Below are 7,780 nucleotides of genomic sequence, written 5' to 3'. Positions count from 1 at the left end.
TTGTTTTGAGGGTGACTGGAGAGGGGTGAAATGGTGTCTTTGAGATCCAACTCCAATATGATTGCCTTCATGTGAGACCACAAAACAGGAAGGCATCAGGGCCAAAGGGCCATGGAAATGGAGAGTAGGGCTCAAGCTTGGACTCAGCATGCTTGGCCTGCTTCCTGGAGCCCCCATCCATCCGCAGGATCATAGAGATTTGCATCTAGACCTGGGATAAACACAATCACTCCTACTGAAGCCTGTCCAGAAGTCTAACCATTTCTTCATGTCTCTTGCAGCAACTGGAAGAAACCAGAGGCCTCACCCTTCTGCTCTCCAAGGGGACCCATGGAGCCCAGAGTCCATTCAACTCCCCTCCCCTAAAATCCAGGCAATGAGGGAAGCTGGAAAGAGACTCAGAGTGATCTATAGGACTATTGCCAATCGGTTATGCAAGGAAGGTGTGCAGAGAAGCTGGGTGCAGTGTCGAGAAATGATGTTGGATTTGGAAGATTTGTACTTCACTATCCAGGAGGCCAACCAGAAAAGGCAGGGGGAACCCCTCCCCTGCCCATTTTATGAGGGCTTGATAAGAGTCCTGCCCTTCACACATACCTGGGAAGAAGGCCCTCAGCATGAAGTCCCTGATGCTGAGCCCACAGGCTATGATCCCTCAGGTAAGTACAGGGGAAAATGGATTTAGCAGGGTCACACTGCCCAAGCAGTATGGATCCACCAGGGGATCCAAGATCAGGAGTCCCTGCCCTTCTAGGAGGGCAAGAGAAAGGGGTCATCTACATGAAGTCCTTCCCATGGTTCTTCCCCATGGCTCATAATACAGGTGACCCTGGGGTCGATCTGAAGCCCCACCTGGGAGCCAGCACAAGTACAGCAGGTTATGGGGAGAAACTTGAACTAATAGACTATTGAATACTTTGACCCTTTATTACTTTCACAGGGGCATACTTTTGGAATCCCTTGCCAGTTTGGACTTTCTCCTGGCTACCTCAGATGATCTCAACTGACCAATGGGTGAACAGAGAGACAGACGACAAGAGCCCCCAGGAGCCACCACAAGCAATCCCATGGACACCCATCACTTTTAATTACAAACCAAACCACGTGATTAATGGACACAGTCCCCAAGGTATACCACAGGGGACTCCATGGACCTCAAGGCCTTTCACCTCTTCCTCAAATCACATCACCCTGGAGCAAGCATTCCAAACCCCAGCACAGCTCATCCCACTTCAGCTACATTCAACTATTCCCTATATTCAACATCAAGGGCCCATTGAGAACAACCCCCAGTTTCAACCCCAGGACTTCCCTTCATCTATTCCTACTTCTGCCACCATGAAACATAAAGGGGCAGATCAGTATATCTCCCAAGACAGACCCCAGGGAATCCCTTTGATCTCCAAGGACCATAAAGAGCCAGTTACAGACAGTTCCCAAGGACCAACCCCACTGATTGCACAGACTGTTCCAACTCTTAATTCAAGGCAGAATGAGGAGACAGCTGACACCACCACCCAAGGTCATACTCCACAGGAGATCTCCTACTCCTCACACTCCTCTACCCAGACTCAAGTGAACTATGAATACCACCTCACAAATCCAGGCTTAATGTGTCCATCCCCACTTCCCTACCCACATGCACCCCCACAATTCTCCCCTCTACCTCTGTATTCATCTCCCCATTTGTATATTCACACCTGAGAGGAATCTATAAAGACATCAATTTTCTCAAACATAGTACTCTCTTGTTACCTACTTGGAGAGAACTTGCCTGTTGGAGTCCTTGGCTGGGTCCTAGGCTCCTTTTTGTCCTCATTTTACCTTTCTTCCTCTTGGCTAGATATGTCTAAATAAACTAAGGTATTCTACAGATTGAGTTGTTTCTATCTGCAGATTTGGGGAAATGATGCGAGCATCCCACACGTAGGGGAATAAACCAAGATTAAGTGAAAGGTCCATGTGATGGGAATTGAGGGGGAAGCTGAGTTCCACCATTGGTAGATCCTCCTCCTGGAGGGTGGGCCAGGATCTCTGGCCCCTGGATCCCATGACATTTAACCTATATCCTCTTGCAATTCAAAGTCCTCTGTGCAATGTTTCCTCTGCTTATTGTCTCTGAACTCTTAGGAAACCCTATAGAAGGCTGCATTAAGCTGAGAAATAACATTGTCAGGTCCTACCAGTCTTTCCTTAGCAATTCTCCTGCTCAGGTGGGCACCTATCTCTTTGCTCTTAAGATTAAATCTCTGCCTCAAATCCTCATCCCTTTAGGGACCTGATAAAGGCCATCACCCTCCTTATCTGTCTGCCTTCAGGCTCTTCCACCCCTTCCCAAGCAGCCTTCTTGAAGGGGAAATAAAGATTTCCCCTTCAAATCTTTATGGTGAAAGTAACCAGCTCATTGGACAGAAAGAGCTCCCTCAGAGTGCACAAAAGATGCCACCAACTGAAGAGAGCAGAGCTGTGTTTAGCTCAGCAGACTGTACAGGCTCTAACCACAGTCCCCCCTCATTAGCCCTCCTTCCTCAGGGCTCATTGGTACAAGCCCTGAGGGTACAGTTTACAATCTAACCCAGCAACAGAGAACACAGGTTTCACACATTAGCCCTGAGGGAGAGAGATCCTCCTGATCCTAGAGAGAGATCATCTCTCACAATAGTATATCTTTAGATTGAATTATGTCAGAACGCTTGATTTTTAAAATTGCTGCTGTCTCCTCCTCTTACAGAAACATAAATGTTTAATTGTAGCCAGTAAAGACAAAACCCTTTAATGCTATTTCTCTACCTTTCCTGCTGTATGGGTATGTAATTTTCAATGTGAAGTTTTTGAATTAAGCAGAAACAAATGTAATTTCATACACCAAAACTGGTGTTAATTTGAGAGCATAGCAGCAATATTTATTTACATTTTAGGACAAAAATCATTTTTGGTTACACATAAGTGGTTCAATTTAGAGAGAAGAAGTGAAAACATTGATAACCATGCAGCACAGTCTTCACTATCAGGTTGTAGCACATAGAAATTGACAAGGAAAAAAACAAGGAAAACATCTCTTAGCAGATTACTGAAAGGCGAAATTGTCATATTTTTGACTGAGCAGAAATCCATTTTTGTTAATTTCTTTCCTAATGAATTGTGGCTCCTAAAGCTGTGTTATTTGTCAAATGTTTTTAAAATGTCAATGACTGAACATGCCACTTCAAGAAAAAAATTGGAACATATTTATGTTAAAAGGTAAAATTGAAAGCTTTACTAAAAAAATAAACATGTAGGAGAATTGGGTGGAAAATAGTTCTTTAGAAATGTCTACAACTATATGTGAATTTATCATTGAAAATAACCTTCCCGCGGATTTCATTGTAAAGGTTAATACTGATCATCTGAAGTGACTGGAGACACAATTTCAAAAAGTCTTCCCTTCCAATTTTGATCCCCAAAAACTAAGTTGAATTCATTAACCATACTCAATTGAAATAAAAAATGTGAGTCATCTGCCATTAAAAGTTCAAGAAGAATTGCCCAAGTTATTCAAAAACACAAATTTAAATCTCAATTTCCTAAAAAAATCATCTAATGAATTTTGGTTTGGTATTAGGACAGAATTTCCAACTATTTCTGAAATGTCACTCAACCTACTCCTGCCATTTTGTACTCTACATTCACACAAAGCAGTGTTCTCAGCACTGGAGGTTGTGAAATCAAGATATCTATCAATTCTGAAAAATGTGGAAGATGCTTTCCATCCTGCAATATCAAATATTCTACCAAGATTTAATTGTTTTGTAAAAATGAACAAGTGCACCCATCTTGTTAGTATGCAGATTTGCTTTCATCTTCAATAAATGGTAAAATTATATGCATATGGAAGAATTGTTTTAAAATACATTTCTTAGTGATGTATTACCTACAGTGTTTGATTTGTATACCTATGTACTCAGGGTCGCATCAAAATTTTACAGGTGAAAAGGAGTCACAAATGGAATAAGGTTAAGAAACACTCTATTACAGTACTTCAGCTACTTACACCACCCCAAAAATGTAGCAACATTGTAACACTGGCAACATCATGAAACAAACCTCAGTGCTGATCACATGATATTTACTTAGCTGGAGGCATTTCCAAAGTACCTTATATAGGGAATCTTTCATCCGAGTGTGAGTGGATGTAATACAGGTGAACAAATTTATTGGAAGTCATTTCTTTAACATCAGCTGATTTGGAATTTGAGCTGATTTGTAAACTTTCTTGTTCTAGTTAGGTGTGAAGCTACTTTTTCCACTTTGGGTTCTTGTAACATTCAGGTTTGTGTATTACAGAACTTACATCATCTCTGCAGCAGAGTTAAAACAAACTAATAACCACGTACATGATAACCCAGTGTTAAAACATTGTATCAGATGAAGCAGTCAAGAATATTTTTGAGACTTTGTTATAATCTCAATAAAATACCCTTACAATAGTGTCTGTCAGGTAACTCTTTAACAGCTGAGTGTATAACTGAACAGAATCTGGGTGACAAATTATTTTTCTAACTGTGTTGGTAGTGCCAGGTTTCATAACATAAGCACACACTTAGTTTAACAGGAACTTTCTAGAAAATCCATCTAAAGCTTGACTAATGTAGTTTCATGATTAAAATTATTAGGTTAGCTCAAAGTATGCTAGACTAAGTATTAGAAACCATTGCCTTTAAAATTTCTCACCTTAAGATTCCAGGAGGAGGACTGGTTTTTGTCCCAGGCAAAAGCCTAAGGAGTTGGTTCAGGTGTTGGCAGGGAGGGGGACCTTCTCCTCAGGTGAAGTCATGACTTGTATAAACAGACTTCATTCAAAGATTTCCAATTTGTATAGAACACTCGCTGATCATCACACTAGCCAACATGTTCATATTGCTGGATCTATAATATGGAGAAGTTCACCTGCTAAGCTCTCTGCAAACCAGAACTTCTCCAAAGCCATCGTGGAGAGGTTGGTGAGCATAAGTTCCAGATGCTTATGTATCCTCTCCAGTAGGAGACTGGGGTAGGATCTTTCTCTGCTCAGTGATCACTAAGGAGCCAAGGCTTGTTCCAACAAGTTGCTGAGTGGATTGCTGGGATCAGCTGTCCAGCATAGTTACAGGCCTATATAAGCCTGAGAAAAGTCAACCTGGAAATATTCCTGTTGGAGGAGGCAGTTTGGTGAGGAGCACCAATCACCAAGCTGGAGGTACCTTCTCTAAGGTAAAATGTCAGGAGAAGACTGGGTTCTGGTGGCTTGGCTCCTCTGTCCCCAGGCTTGCTTTGGTGAGGTTGGCAGACCAGGTTCTGGAGGGAAATAGAGGTGGGCAGCAAGGGAGTAAAGGGAGAATTATCAGATTTCTGTCACCATCTAACCTAGGAGCCCTCATGAATCCTCACAGAGGAGGGAAAGAAGCACAGGACTCCAGAGGATTCCTTGTGTTCATGACTACCAGTTCTTAGCTAGCTAGGATGCCAAGCAGTGCTTGGATAGGATTGCTGGGATGAGGTAAGAACTGATTTCTGAAATCCACTTTCAGAGTCTATATAAGGGGGAGGGAATTCAGTCTGAGACACTGCTGGTTGGAGGAGGCAGCTTCAGCAGGACCATCTCCAGTCACTTTATCTAAGTCAGAAGGTCAGGGGAAGTCTGGGCATGAACTTCCCTGGCCTTCAATCGAACCACCCCCCATGTTTGCTGCTGCTGATTGGCTTAAAGTCCAGTCCTCGGAGGGACTTGGGGCAGGAGATCAGGAGAAGGGAAGGGAATTGCTCATGTCCATTGAGGTTCTGACCTAGGCTGGATGGAGTCCATGGATGTAATAGCAGCAATGGTGTTTTTTTAAAGGTCTGAATGCCTGGGTCTGTTGACATGAAGGGAGAAGGGGAGTCAGGAGACCTAGGTCTACCAAGAAGTACCTGGTCAGATATTTCCCCTCCTGAGCCTCTGGTTCTCCATTTATACAATGGGTTAATAGCCAATGTGCTTTCCAGACATTCTGTTTGTTTTTTCTCTGAGCTGTGGCCAATAGGGAGAGAATCTGGGTGTGCTTCTTCTCTCTGCCACATTCCACTTGTACCACCTTGGGGATATCTCTGACTCTATGCCATTGGCATCAAGGGAATGTTCCTACCTATTGAGAAGATTGTGGAAATGTCTTTGAATTTTCAGGCCAAGCCCCTGGATTCCCAGACTGATGCTTCTCTCCTAGAAGTTTAGCCATGAGGGCCTTGATAAGTTAGAGAGTGTCCAGAGGAAGACATACAGCAGGGACAGCACCTCATGCTATTGTCATGGGAGCTTAAGGACCAGAGAATCTTTACCTTGGAGCATACTTGGTGCAGACACAGTTAAGTTATCCTCACATATTTCAGAGGCTGTGATCTGGAAAAGGAATTCAATTCCTCCTCCTCCCCTCATGGCAGATCAGGGAGCCCTGGGTGGTAGCTGCAAAGAGCATACTAAAGCTTGTTGTCAGGGACAATGTTTTGTGTCTGAGAAGACTTAAGCCTTGTGTCTTCCCTCCAGGATCAGCAGAAAAAATGGCAGAAAGCATCACCAAATGAATTGTTCAGTTCCTGAGGAGCAAGACAGTAGAGCAGCAACCCCAGATTCTCCTGCAAAATCTTCAGGTACTGTCCCCTGCCCTCCTACTGTCTGGGTTCCTTGAAAACCAAATACATCCTTTACCTTAACCCCACCTTCCTTCCCTCCTCAGCCAAGCGTGGAAGGCCAGGGAGGACAGGAGGTACAATCTCTGGCACTGGTTAGCAGTGACCCAATCCTTACATTGGCATGAACATCCTCATTCACTTATGAACTAGATAGAACCTTGCTGGAGAGCAGCAAGCCAATCTCCAAGCTTGTAAGACCTGGCCTCAAGGCCTGCCTCTGAAACCCATTGGCTGTGGAGCCTTGTGCACATCCCTTGACCTTTCAGATCTTGAGGCCTCTGAGCCCTTTCTTTGTAGAAATAGGGACAAACTGTGAGGCAAAGGCAGTGGGAAGTGCCAGTGTCAGTGAGTTTCCAGTTTCATTTCCTCTCCTTAAAATGCTGGCATTAGTGACCTCACAGAGTGGTGTGTAGGGAAACTAGAGAAGACTCTAATGGTACCTTTGAAACCTAAATCCAGGGGCTGGGCCTAGGGATGGGAGGTCCCAAACCCTAGTCCCTAGGCACGACCCCGGGGTCCCCCCCTTACCCACCTCTTCTCTTCCTCCAGAGAGTATCCAGAAAGTGAAGGCAAAGGCCAAGAGATGCAAGGGTCGGAGCTTCTGCTCAGAGGAACAGTCCTTGGCCAGAATGTGGGAAGATTATGACATAGTAGAGCAGGATGGAGATGAACCTGGACCACAGCACTCTGTTGAGGGCTGGATTCTCTTTGTGACTGGAATCCACAATGAAGCCACTGAAGAAGACATCCATGACAAGGTTGCAGGGTATGGGCAAATCAAGACTATCCACGTCAACATGGACAGGCGCACAGGATGCCTCAAAGGGTACTCACTAGTTGAATATGAAACATACAAGGATGCTCAAGCTGCCCTGGAGGGACTCAATGGCCAGGATAGGATGGGGCAACCAATAAGTGTGGACTGGTGTTTTGTTCGAGGGCTCCCCAAAGGCTAAAGGAGAAGTGGCTGAAGATGGAGCAGGAGTCCAGACCTGAGACAGCACTAAATGAACTGCTCAAATTTGCTTTCATCTTTTATAACTGTTAAAGTTATATGTATACTGAAGAATTGTTTTAAAATAAATTTCTTTATGATTTA

The 7,780-nt window shown here is 44.0% G+C and overlaps 1 long non-coding RNA gene across 2 annotated transcripts; it reads left to right on the top strand.

The window, feature by feature from the left end:
• The first annotated feature begins 5,148 nt into the window (after window positions 1-5,148).
• On the top strand, window positions 5,149-7,780 carry LOC140528489 (uncharacterized). Of its 2 annotated transcripts, XR_011975207.1 has the most exons (3): window positions 5,149-5,229; window positions 6,536-6,639; window positions 7,231-7,780. It is a non-coding gene; the product is annotated as an uncharacterized lncRNA (long non-coding RNA). The 2 variants fall into 2 exon arrangements; XR_011975206.1 differs by lacking the exon at window positions 5,149-5,229 and having other exon boundaries at window positions 6,478-6,639.

The sequence above is a fragment of the Notamacropus eugenii genome, chromosome 1, assembly GCF_028372415.1.
Source record: "Notamacropus eugenii isolate mMacEug1 chromosome 1, mMacEug1.pri_v2, whole genome shotgun sequence".
Taxonomy (NCBI): Eukaryota; Metazoa; Chordata; class Mammalia; order Diprotodontia; family Macropodidae; genus Notamacropus; species Notamacropus eugenii.
This window is presented reverse-complemented; position numbering and strand designations above follow the sequence as displayed.